Source organism: Chenopodium album, chromosome 24, assembly GCF_948465745.1.
Source record: "Chenopodium album chromosome 24, dcCheAlbu1.1, whole genome shotgun sequence".
In the NCBI taxonomy this organism is placed as follows: domain Eukaryota; kingdom Viridiplantae; phylum Streptophyta; class Magnoliopsida; order Caryophyllales; family Amaranthaceae; genus Chenopodium; species Chenopodium album.
Window position 1 is genome coordinate 27,440,506 of NC_137857.1, and position 12,998 is coordinate 27,453,503.

General features: G+C 39.8%; 1 non-coding gene across 1 annotated transcript; it reads left to right on the top strand.

Moving 5' to 3' along the window:
* Positions 1 to 12,476: 12,476 nt before the first annotated feature.
* LOC145612938 (small nucleolar RNA R71) lies at positions 12,477 to 12,582 on the top strand. The gene has a single exon (XR_014106843.1). It is a non-coding gene; the product is annotated as a small nucleolar RNA R71 (small nucleolar RNA).
* Positions 12,583 to 12,998: the final 416 nt, after the last annotated feature.

Genomic DNA, 12,998 nt, shown 5'->3' on the forward strand with positions numbered 1-12,998 from the left:
TTGGAACATTAGGGCGGTGATTAAAGGGGGGAAGGGGGTGGAAGAGGCTTAGGGAGGGCTTAATAGAGTTCTCTAGCAAGGGGGAGGGGGCTAGGGTGGCTAGTGGGTGGGGAGGAGGGATTTTTTCGAGGGTTGGAGGGATTGTTAGGGGGGTTTAGAGGTGGTGCAATGGGTGGTTTAGAGGTGGGGTGGATGCCGGGGCGAGGGTAGGCTGCCGGAGATGGTTTAGTGGTGGTTTAGAGGTGGTGTTAGGGTTTAATTAATTAATCATGCCTTAAAAGTAACTAATTATAAATTAGCCGGATAATGATATCATTAGTAGATTAAATCACCTAATTAGGGGCTGATTAGGAAAAAGGGTAGCAATCTATACAATTCATCAGTTTTAGGGTAGTAATTAACAACTTTTTTTTTTGCGAGTAGTAATTCACAAAGACCCCTTTTGAGGTAGTAATTAACAAATTTTCCAACTTGTAAACCAAAAATAACAAATACTAGGGCTAGGATCCAGATGCATCAACAATGAAAATCAATCAATTTGGGAGGTCAATCAATTAAGTCAAGCAATGTGAGGGAAAATCGAAATTGCAACCAAAAGAGCATATCATGCTATTCTCCTAGAGGTCTAACTAGCGCCAACTACGATAAACTCTAACTAGGAAACGTCACAAGATACCTCAATCGTGTAAATGCAAGCCACAAATCAATGGTCCGTATCAATGTGAACTTACAATACAATCTAGTGTGAATAACAAGGGTGATCAAGCCTAATCAAGCACACACATGCACAAAATCAATCAACCAATTTAATCACATTATCAACTCAATCAATTTCCCCAAATTAATCTCAATTCATTATTACTAATACATGCTTCACCATTACCCTAGCAATCAAACTACTCACAATCCATAAAGAACATCAAGATCAAAGCTTAAACTAATCAACAAATCCATATTCATCAATTGAAATCAACAAATTTGAACCAAATCAATCAAGCTATTAACAAACTAAATCAATCAATGATACTTATGAAATCAAACATAAAATTGCATTAAAGAGTAAAGAATTCTTACAAACTTGATAGAAATCAAATCAATTGTAGCAATCTTCAATCATCAATCATCAAACCCAAATTTTCTCTCTCTAAAAATCTAAGAACAAGTGTTTTTCTCTCTCTAAAATATAATCTAATCTAATTCTAGCTAATGAAAATCTAATTTTTTCCCTAAAAATAGAAGGAAATAACTATATATACAAAGGAGAAGATGGTTATGACGTCCAAAAATAGACCCACCCTGGTGTGGTCGCACGTAAAAGAGAGAAAGGGGCGCACGGGCACATACCCATGTGGGTGCGCCCGCACGCGCCTGATGTGCGGCCGCACGCGCCACTTGTGCGGCCGCACGCGCCACTTGTGCGGCCGCACATCCCCTGTGTGCGCCCGCACCTATGTGGGTAAGCTCCCCTCCTTTCTTCGTCCTAGCTCATCCGGTGCACACACCTTTGGTGATGGTGATGGGGAACGAAGTAGGCATCAAGTTTTTGACAATTTTGGTGGGCACAAGGCAAAAATGGTGTCCACACCACTTGTGTGCACCGGTCTTGAAGCTTGCTCTTCGAGTCCCTCTTGATTTGAAGCTCAATGCACTAGCACAAGGCATCAAAAGCAATGATAACCGTTGAAAGGAAGCTCGGGAATCCTTGGACAATTGATCATAACCTACAAACAAAAGAGAAGAAGCAAATAATAGAGAAAAACAACGAATAAACGAGAAAATGCACAAAATAAAGAAACTAACTATGAAAAGCACAAAATGAAGAAATAAAGAACAAAACTAAAGAAAACTAAAGAAAAGAGCTATAAAATGAAATGAAATTCATCCAAAAAGAGATCAAATGAGTGCCATAAATGTCACTCATCAAATTCCCCCAAGCTAAACTTTTGCTCGTCCTCGAGCAAAACAAAGCAAGAAAGAATGAGGATGAAAAATTTATTGAAAATGAAAAAGAAAGACTCAAGATAAGAATGTACACTAAGACTCACTGTCGTAGGAATCACGGTTGCTTTTAGCTACAACAAGCCCTTTAAACCCCAAAGTCGCCTATGAGGACGAGTGAGGTCTCGTAAGGGTATCCTAAGAGTTTGACCCATAACTCTCCACTAAACATCAATGAGGCAAGACCATATAAAGAAAAGAAAAGAAAATGAAAACAAAACCTTTACGAAGTAGACTTACATAGAGACTATAATGCAAATGAATGAAAGTCTTTCTCAAGTAATTAACCCTTAGTGAGTATCCCAATGATTCCTCGAAGGAACCGGAAAAAGAGATTTATTTAGGCTACTCGACAATCTTAACTATGCATCCCCTTTCCTTAGGCGATGACCCATGATGCCCTCCCCCGAAAAGTGACTCAACTATCTAGGTCGAAAGGTCTTTCCCCAAGGTTGTAACGTAAGGCATAAAGGGTGAAGGTAAGCTAAAATTTGAAATTTGGTGGTTTTCCTAATAGTGAAGCAAAGAAGGCACCTTTCTTAGAATCACAATCAAGTAATCACCAATCCAAACAAAAATACGTACACCCCCAAGCTTATTCAAAGCTATAAATCACAAACATATACACAAAAAGCGTATGCGCTTCTCCCCCAAGCTAAAATGGAGCATTGTCCTCAATGCTTAGAAGGAGAAGAGAATACATCAAAATGTTTTTGAATATTTTCACTTTTTTCAATTTTTTTGTTTATTTTTTACTTGAACTTGCAATGTCCTTGCCTTTTGCTAAATTCGGACGGCTTTTTCTATAATGCAATTTATTAGTCCATGCCTTTTATGAAGTAGGACGGCTTTTTTCTCAAACACTTGCCATTATTCACAAAGAAAATGATATCACAAACTTGCACTCATAGAGACCAAAACTCCAACTCATCCACCACAAACTCCATCATAAATGATCAATTTGCTTCACAAAAACCAAATAAAAAGAAAATGAAACAAAAGGTCAAAGAACTAAAGATGTGGCTTGAAAAGAAAGTATAAGGCTCAAATGGTTGCAAGAAGGCAAATGTAAACCCAAAAACAAAGAGAATAACAAACTAATCTAAAAATAAAAATACCACCCCGAAAAATGTGCCTTTGTCCTCCCTAGGTAGTTCGGTCTCGGGTTTAAGAATCATACATCAAGCTTTATAGATTAGGTTTGCATAGTCAAGGATCCACGCCGCTCATACAAAGTAGGTTGAAGGCTTGAAAAACAATGAACCTCACATGGATGTAGCAAAAACTCACTAATGGTGTCAAATTGACTATAGGGAGCAACTACCAAGCATGCCACAAACAAGTAGAATCCGGCTTCATGATCCTCCTAGTTCAAACCAACTACCCTAACATACACCTATCCTAGAGTCAACCGAACATAGTCTCAAACCGTGCATACCTTTACCACCTAGCAAGAAAATCATGCAAAAGACAAAGTCCAATGTACAAAGTCCAATTCAAAAAGAAATAAAAAAAATGAAAAATATGCCTCAAAATCATACCACAAATAAGAAAAGAAAAATAAAAGAAAATAAAAGAAAAGAAAGGTAAAAGAAAAGAAAGGAAAAGAAAAGGAAACATAGCAAAAGGAGAATAGGAGAAAAATGATGAAATGGGCTAGAAAGCAAGTTAAACACATAAAAATCCCAATCGACAAACAAGTGATCGAATGACATCATCGTCATCGATCCCAAACACGTTACGTGTTAACAAGCATTCATCCTCGAACCATTCAACTTCCCCTAAACTAATCCTAGTTTATGCAACCAAAGAAAAATAAAAAGAGAAATTAGAAAGGTCTCACCGGGCTCTCCATGCTTAGCAAAAATAAACGAGGGCGAAAAGAAACCACCTTCGTTGCAATCCAAGACCAAAATCATCGCCGAGAGACCAAGTGAGAAAAAGAAAAATAAAAGAAGCTATATACAAAGAAAATGGTTAGTAACTTCCAAACAAAATCAGCCGAAAATCCGGCGGCATAATGACAGCGCATCAAAAATATATATCAGTGGACAGAGAAATATCAGAAAATCAGACAGGAAACATCATCATCAAAACCAGCAGAATAACGGTAGAGCAATCAGAGGAAATAAGAGCAAAGCATCATCAGGAAACCAACAAAACTATCATAAGAGAAACATCTGTGCAGATAGAGGACATGGAGACTAAAAAACAACAATGCCAAATGAACCACTAGAAAGGGGAAGGACATGCAAAACACAACCAACCTAAAATAACTCCCCCAATCTAGAAATGAGATACCCCTCCCCCAAGCTAATCCCAACACTAGGGCAAGCAAAAGACACAATCATAAAACAAGCATAAGGGGGGGGGGGGTAGCCAACATGGCTCACTCGGCACTATGGTAGGAGGTAGAGCTAGAACTCCCCCCAGCAATGTCATAGACGACACTGCAAACTAAATCCTTCCCCTTGGACCTACCCATCCTCCAAAGGGCATCAACAGCAAAGAAATGGGACCAATCATCAAAAACGGGTAGGCCCGAACGACCCCATCTCCCCTCAGTCTCAGGGGAAGGGAAAGGAGCAGGGTTAGCAGGATCATACGCCCAATCACACCCTCCCGGTCTCCTATAGTCATAGTCCCCCCTAGAGGTCCCATGGATGGCACTATGTGCCACATGGGGACCCTCCCAATAAGGATAACAAAGACGGGGTCCTACGACCTTATCAAAAGGCTCCCATTGAGGGATAGGTCCCTCTTGGACCGGGAGGTAGGGGTAGTTCAAATAAGGCTCAATTTCCCCCCTTGAAACATGAAAATTATAAACCCTCCTAGCATGAAAGTCAAAACTACCCTCCATACAACTATTCCCCATAGAAGAGGAAGAAGATAAAGCAAAAGTGAGGGCATCAATCTTTGCATGAAAACTAGACAAATCATGCATGGAAGGAGAAATAGCAGAAGGAGGAGGACTAAGGTTACCTCCCTTTGATGAAGATGCCTTAGACTTGGGAGGAGCACTCCCCTTAGGAGGTAAGGATACCCGACGGAGGGAACTAGGAATATCCCTTTTGCATGGCTTCCAAGGGTAGACCGACTCCAAGTCTCTCACCATTGAACCTTCATGGGGAATGAGACACCAATCCGTGGTGCGAGATACCTTCCAAATAAATAAATCCTCCATGAGAGTCCGCTCAATGAATTTTTGGTTGATTAAGGCAAAGGTGCTCAAAAGATATGAGGGAGTCTTTTCTCTTATGTCTTGAATTGGTTGAAGCTTTTCAAGCATGCCACCATACTTTTTCTCAAGAGACAAAACAATGATGGTAATCATTCCTCCAATTTGAATGCTACCGGAGAGAAAAAACCCATCTCGGATATCAATGAAACGATCGAGCAAATGCCTTGCAAAATCAATAACTTCAATCTCTTCATCCTTTGGTTGATCCGCTAACCAAAGCCAACTAAGCTCTTCTTGAGACATCGCTCCAAGAGATTCCTTGGAGAAGAAAGCATATGTTAGAATTCGGCTAAAGTAGCGCATTGCTCCGTGAATGATTGAAGCGGACTTTGAATTTTGAGCTCGGTAGGAATCTTCAAAAGATATACTATCCCACCAATCGTTCTCATCATACTTGTGGTTCGAGTGAAGAGTCTCGTAGGCCGGATATATCAATGGAAGACCTTCAATTGGCTCCAGGAAATGAAACAACTCGTTGAGATAAGAAAGCGGGATAGAATGATCTTCGTTGAAAACTTGAAAGAATAGTGTAGGAGGCTCATCATCATCGTCACCACCACCATGAACATCTAGTGAGGAAAGGAACTCATATGTAATTCGAGGAAAAGTTGGAGCATTTAGATCAATGAAGTTTTCAAGGCCCATGTTCCTTGCTAGCATCCTCACGTCTTCGTCAATCCCCAAAAGTGTAGTAGTCTCTTGATCATAGAATCTAGTGGAGTAGAGTTTCCTTGATGATAGACTTGCAAATCTATCCCAATGCTTCTTAGTTCTAAACCTTATACCATAAGTTTCCTTAATGGAAGAAGGAGGCTCAAGTATATCCCGAGGGTTGGAAGGTTTGACACGCTTCGTTCGACGAGGAGCAACCATCTACAAACAACAAACAAAGAAAAGGGCTTCAAAAATAGCAAATAATGTGCCAAAAACCAATCATGATAATGGGGACAAACAAAGTTCACAATAATCAAAGAAGTAAGCAAATATTCAACTTAATTGAACAATGCATAATCAAACCACAATAATTGTCACAAATGTTGTCCCATAACACAATTAGTTGAAGCAACATTACATCTTATGACTAGCAAACCCTTGTCAACATGAACACTATCAACACCAACAATAAACCCACAAACTAATCTATACACAAATCCAACAAAATTCATGCCAAAATATTCAATTTGCTCAAGTAAAACCATCATCATAACAAAAATCAACACCATCAACATCATCATCTTCATAAGCATCAAGTATTGAAGCAAGTAGTAGCAATCATGGAAATGTAAGTAAAGGTGGTACCAATCAAAATCAAAATCTCATGAATCATTTATCACATAATTCATGCAATTACACCTTCAATTGATAAGAAAACACAAGAAAATAACAAGAAAAATACTACTACTTACAAACATCTCCAACAACATACTACCAAGCTTCAATTGAAAAATACCCAAAATTTTCAAATTAAGGAGAGAGAAAATTACCTTGAATGTGTTAGAGTGAGGATTTGAGCAACAAAGACTTGAAAATTATGGACTTTGATGAAGAAACAATGAGAAATATATGATGAAGATGAAGGAGGAACTAGAGCAATACCAAATAGATCTAGAGGGGGAAAATAGAATGAAGTAGGAGAGAGAAGGAGGAGAGAGAATCGGGCTTAAGGGGGGGAAAATAAGAGGGTACCACGACCAGGCATGTGCGGCCGCACATGGGCATGGTGCGCCCGCACATGCCTTGTGTGCGGCCGCACATACCCTGTGTGCGGGCGCACCCACGAGGGTCTTTCCTTCCCCTTTTCTTTCCTCCCTCACCTAGGTGCGCCCACCTATATGATGGTGATGAGGAACCATATAGGCAGTAGCAAACCTTCATATTGGTGGGTATAAAGCATAAAAATCAAGAATTTAATCACAAGTACTCACCAAGCTCCATACTTACACAATTTTCCAACTCAAGAAATGGGACAATTTTACCTCAAAAATGGCATCAAAGTTGTTGGAATTCAACTCAAACAAACCTACAACACAAAATACAACAAGATTAAGAGACAAAAACATCATCAAATCACAAAGAAAAATCAAAAGAAAAGGAGAAAAAGTTAGAAAACTCGGGTTGCCTCCCGATAAGCGCTTATTTAGAGTCTTAAGCATGACATTCTCCACCCCTTTCAAGGTGGATCATAGAGAGTCATGTCATGAATGACTCCAACAAAGACTCCATCATAGTAACGTTTGAGCTTATGTCCGTTGACCTTAAAAGTCCTTGAAAGATCCAAAGGCGAAATTTTAATAGAACCATTTGAGAATACCTCTTGCACAACAAAAGGACCGGTCCAACGAGACATCAACTTTTCGGGAAAAAGCCTCATTTTTGAATTGTAGAGAAGCACCTTATCCCCCGGAATGAACTCTTTCTTCTCAATTAGCCTATCATGCACCTCTTTGGTTCTAGCCTTATACAAGCTAGCACAATCATAGGCATCCAAACGAAGCTCTTCCAATTCATGAAAATCCAACCAACGTTGTTCACCTGCACTAGCCAAATCAAAATTAATCTTCTTGATTGCCCAATGAGTGCGGTGCTCAAGCTCCACCGGAATATGGCAAGACTTCCCATAAACCAAGCGATAAGGAGTGGTTTCTATAGGAGTTTTGAAAGCCGTTCTATATGCCCACAAAGCATCATCAATCTTGTTTGCCCAATCTTTCCTACCCCTTGCAACCGTCTTCTCAAGAATCAACTTAATTTGACGATTAGATACCTCAACTTGCCCATTGGTTTGAGGATGATAAGGAAGACCAAATCTTTGGTTCACTCCATGCTTCTTCAACATTTTTCGAAAAGCATAGTGCACAAAATGAGAGCCATTGTCACTTATAACCGCCTTGGGAATGCCAAACCTTGGGAATATAATCTTCTTGAACAACTTCATCACCACCTTATGGTCATTAGTTGGAGAAGCAATGGCTTCAACCCACTTTGACACATAGTCAACGGCAACAAGAATGTATTGATTCCCAAAAGAAGATGGAAAAGGACCCATGAAATCTATACCCCAAACATAAAAAATTTCCAACTCAAGAATTGGTTGTTGTGGCATCTCATTCCTTTTTGAAATATTCCCGGTCCTTTGGCATTGATCACAACTCTTGACAAATTCCTAAGAATTCTTGAAGAGGTTTGGCCACCATAAACCACATTGAAGCACCTTAGAGGTCGTTCTTGAAACACCCATATGACCACCACTAGGATCCGAGTGGCACATCTTCAAAACATTTGGTATTTCCTCATTTGGCACACACCGGCGCAACAATCCATCTACACCTCTTTTATACAAGATCGGCTCATCCCACACATAATGCCTAGCTTCTCTCTTGAGCTTCCTCCTTTGATTGTTGGAAAAATAAGGAGGGAACTCCCCACAAGCAAGAAAATTCACCAAATCGGCAAACCAAGGGAGCTCCTTCACATTAATAACATACAATGAATCATCCAACATCCGTTCCTCAATAAGGGATCCATCATCTTGAACTTGAAAATCCTCAAGCCTAGATAAATGATCCGCAACCACATTTTCCGCACCTTTCTTATCCCGGATCTCAAGATCAAAAGATTGAAGCTCAAGAACCCAACGAATCAACCTTGGTTTGGATTCCTTCTTCCCAAAGAGATACTTCAAAGCCGCATGATCGGTGAAAACTATAGTCTTAGACCCCAACAAATAAAAACGGAACTTCTTAAAAGAATGAACAATTGCCAATAATTCCTTTTCCGTTGTTGTGTAATTTCTTTGAGCACCATTAAGGGTCTTCGACATATAATAGATGACATGAAGCTTCTTATCAATTCTTTGACCCAACACACCTCCTATGGCCGTATCACTTGCATCACACATAAGCTCAAAAGGCAAATCCCATCTAGGGGCTTGGACAATAGGAGTGGAAGTCAAAGCTTTCTTTAATTTATTAAAAGCTTCCAAACAAGCATCATCAAAGACAAAATCAACATATTTTTGGAGAAGATCATTTAAAGGCTTAGCAATGAGAGAAAAGTCTTTGATAAACCTTCTATAAAACCCGGCATGGCCCAAAAACGATCTCACTCCCTTCACATTAACCGGAGGTGGCAATTTCTCTATCACCTCAATCTTGGCTTTGTCAACTTCTATGCCCTTGTGAGAAATCTTGTGTCCAAGCACAATCCCTTCTTCTACCATGAAGTGGCATTTTTCCCAATTAAGCACCAAGTTGACCTTTTCACATCTCTCAAGACACTTTTCAAGATTTTTGAGGCAATCCTTAAATGAAACTCCTCCCACGGAAAAGTCATCCATGAAAACCTCATTTCCTCTTCAAGCATGTCCCCAAAAATGCTCATCATACACCTTTGAAAGGTCGCCGGAGCATTACACAATCCAAAGGGCATTCTTCTATATGCAAAAGTACCATAGGGGCATGTGAAGGTTGTCTTTTCTTGATCCTCGGGATGAATAGGAATTTGAAAGAATCCCGAATATCCATCAAGGAAGCAATAGAATTTGTGCCTTGTCAACCTTTCAAGCATTTGGTCAATAAAAGGGAGAGGGAAGTGATCCTTTTTGGTTGATGTGTTTAGACGTCTATAGTCTATACACATCCTCCAACCGGTAACCGTTCTAGTTGGAATGAGTTCACCTTTCTCATTCTTAACTACGATCATACCCCCTTCTTAGGAACGACATGCACGGGGGAGACCCACCTTGAGCTTGAGATGGGGAATATGATTCCCGCATCCAAAAGCTTGGTGATCTCTTTCTTTACTACTTCTCCCATTTGGGAATGTAGTTTCCTTTGTCGTTCAATAGAAGGTAGGGTGCCCTCCTCAAGTGTTATGTGGTGTGTACACAAGGCGGGGCTTATTGCCTTTAAGATCATCAATTGTGTACCCCAAAGCACCTTGGTGCTTTCTCAAGACACCACATAACGCTTGAGCTTGGCTCTCACTCAAGGATGCACTAACAATAACGGGATAAGTAGAATTAAGGCCTAAGAATTCATACCTAAGGTGTGATGGTAGAGGTTTGAGCTCTACCATGGGAACACCTTTACCTTCTTTGGTTGAGGCCACATGCAAAGCATCTTGACTTGATATCCCCATACAAATTTGATCATCACTCCCTTTATTGCCTCCATCAAGCAAATCTTCATACAATTGCACTTACTTGCTTGGGATACCTATCTTTTCCTTATTCAACAAAACACACTCAAGAGGATCATTAGATGTGAGCAAGTGCTCATGCATGGATTTCACAATGTTATCAAGAACTTCAACTCTCATGCAATTCTCAAAAGAAGAAGAGGGATATTTCATGCCTTCATTCAAATCAAATTCAACTACCTCCTCTCCAATCTTGAGAGAAATCTCAGCACTTTTAACATTTATCATAGCCCCCGATGTAGCAAGGAATGGTCTACCTAAGATGATAGGTATAGTAGCATCTTCATCCATATCCAACACTACAAAATCAACCGGAATGACAAATTTCCCAACCCTCAAAGGAACATATTCTACCTTCCCCTTTGAAATCTTAACCGATCTATCGGCTAATTGCAAGGTAATCTTGGAAGGTAAAAGTTCTCCTAGACCTAATCTTTGATAAACCGAATATGGCATAAGGCTAACACTAGCTCCTAAGTCACATAGGGCATTATTAATTTGAGTCTTATTAATGGCACAAGGGATGGAAAAGTTTTCGGGATCCTTCAACTTAGGAGGCATCTTATTCATGATAATTGCACTACAATGTTCGGGTAGGCTAATTGTTTCCATCATGTCACATGTCCTTTTTCCACTCAAAATCTCCTTGAGGAACTTAGCATAGTTTGGCATTTGTTCTACAACATCGGTGAAAGGAAGAGTTAGATGAAGTTGTTTAAGCATCTCTACAAATTTCCCGAATTGCTCATCCAATTTGTGTCTATTATACCTTTGGGGATAGGGAAGCTTGGGTTTGAAAAGCTTTTTCTCTTTCTCTTTCTCTATCACCTTCTCTACTTGTCTCTCATCAACATTTTCACTCAAAGGACACTCATCTCCTTCAATTTCAATGGGATTCTTACTAGTGCTTTATCTAGCAACACTCTTCTTAGGCACACCACCCTCAAGAACCCTACCACTTCTAGTAATAATAGCATCCATAAGGTTCTTAGAATCTAGGCTAGGTGGAGTCAAAGAAGAGGAGTTTGCACATTCCTTAAACACACTAGTCAATTGAGAAAGTTTATCACCTAAATCTTTATTATAAGACAACATGTGATTGAACTTCTCATCATTCAAAGCCATGTAAGTTTCTAACATCTTGGATTGTTTCTCAATAACTCCTTCCAAAAACTCCCTAGAAGAAAATGATTGATCATAGGAATCATCACTTAAACTTTGAGCATTTGGAACTAAACCAATTGGGGAACCTCTTTGAAAATTTGCTTGGAAATATCCCCTACTTTGATTATTCCAATTACCCCTAGTTTGCTTTTGGCCCCTTTGTTAACCATGGTTACCATAACCTTGATTATGATCCCCATGTCCTTGGCCATGACCATGACCATTACAACCATGGTTATTGTAGCTACCATGAACCCCTTGGAATCCATGATTTCTACAACCTCCATTTTGGTTATAATTATCATGGTTCACATGATTATGATAATTCCTATTTCCAACATTTCTTTGAACATCAATTCTAGGTTCACATTCATGATCATTAACATAATTCACATGCTCAATTTCAATTCCATCACATTCATCACAAGGAACATTGGGGCCCATAGAAGCATCATGATCATTCATTCCACATAATTCACAAGGCCAACATTCTCTAACCATGCAACAAGAAGAAGGATTAGAGTTAGGGTAAGAAAATGTACCTCTCCCCTTAATTTGGGAGGGAAGAATCGGAGCTTGGGAAGGTGGTTTCTCAAGCTTTGCCTTAAGTGACACAACTTCTTTCCCTAAATCCGCAATCAAAGTGGTCAAATCATTAATGGCACTAAGTTGTTCGATTGAGCAACCTTTGCTTGTTGGCTCTTTCTCCACTTCTTGCCAATTCTTGTAATGTCGAACCACTTCATCTATTGCATCCACCACTTCTTCTTCCATTTTGTTCATTATTGGGCCTCCGGCTCCGGCATCTAAACTTGCTCTTCCATGAGAACTCAACCCACCATAGAAGATTTGTATGATTTGATAGGTAGGAATCCCATGGTGTGGACACTCTCTTTGATACTCCTTGTATCTCTCCCATGCTTCATAGAGACTCTCACTAGGCCCTTGCTTGAAATTTTGGATCAAAGTTCTTGATTCCGCCGTCTTCTTTTGTGGGAAAAAACGAAATAAGAAAGCCTTTGTAACCTCATCCCATGTTCTTAAGGACCTTGGTTTGACCTCCTTGTCCAACCACTCTAGAGCTCTTCCAATGAGAGAGAAGGGAAACAACTTGAGTCTTATGTACTCTTGAGCAACTCCGGTTACCACAATAGTATTACAATATTTCTCAAAATCTTTGAGATGATTGAGGGGATTCTCACTCTTTGTCCCTCCAAATTGCTTCCTCTCAACCAAAGTAATCATGGCCGGTTTGATTTCAAATTCATGATCCGGAACCATCAATGGAACAATTCCACTCATACTTGTAGGCTCCCGGAGTGCCTAATTCATTCAATGTAATCCTTTGAGCTTCTCCCATGTTCACTTGCACACACAACTCTCAAACAAAAAT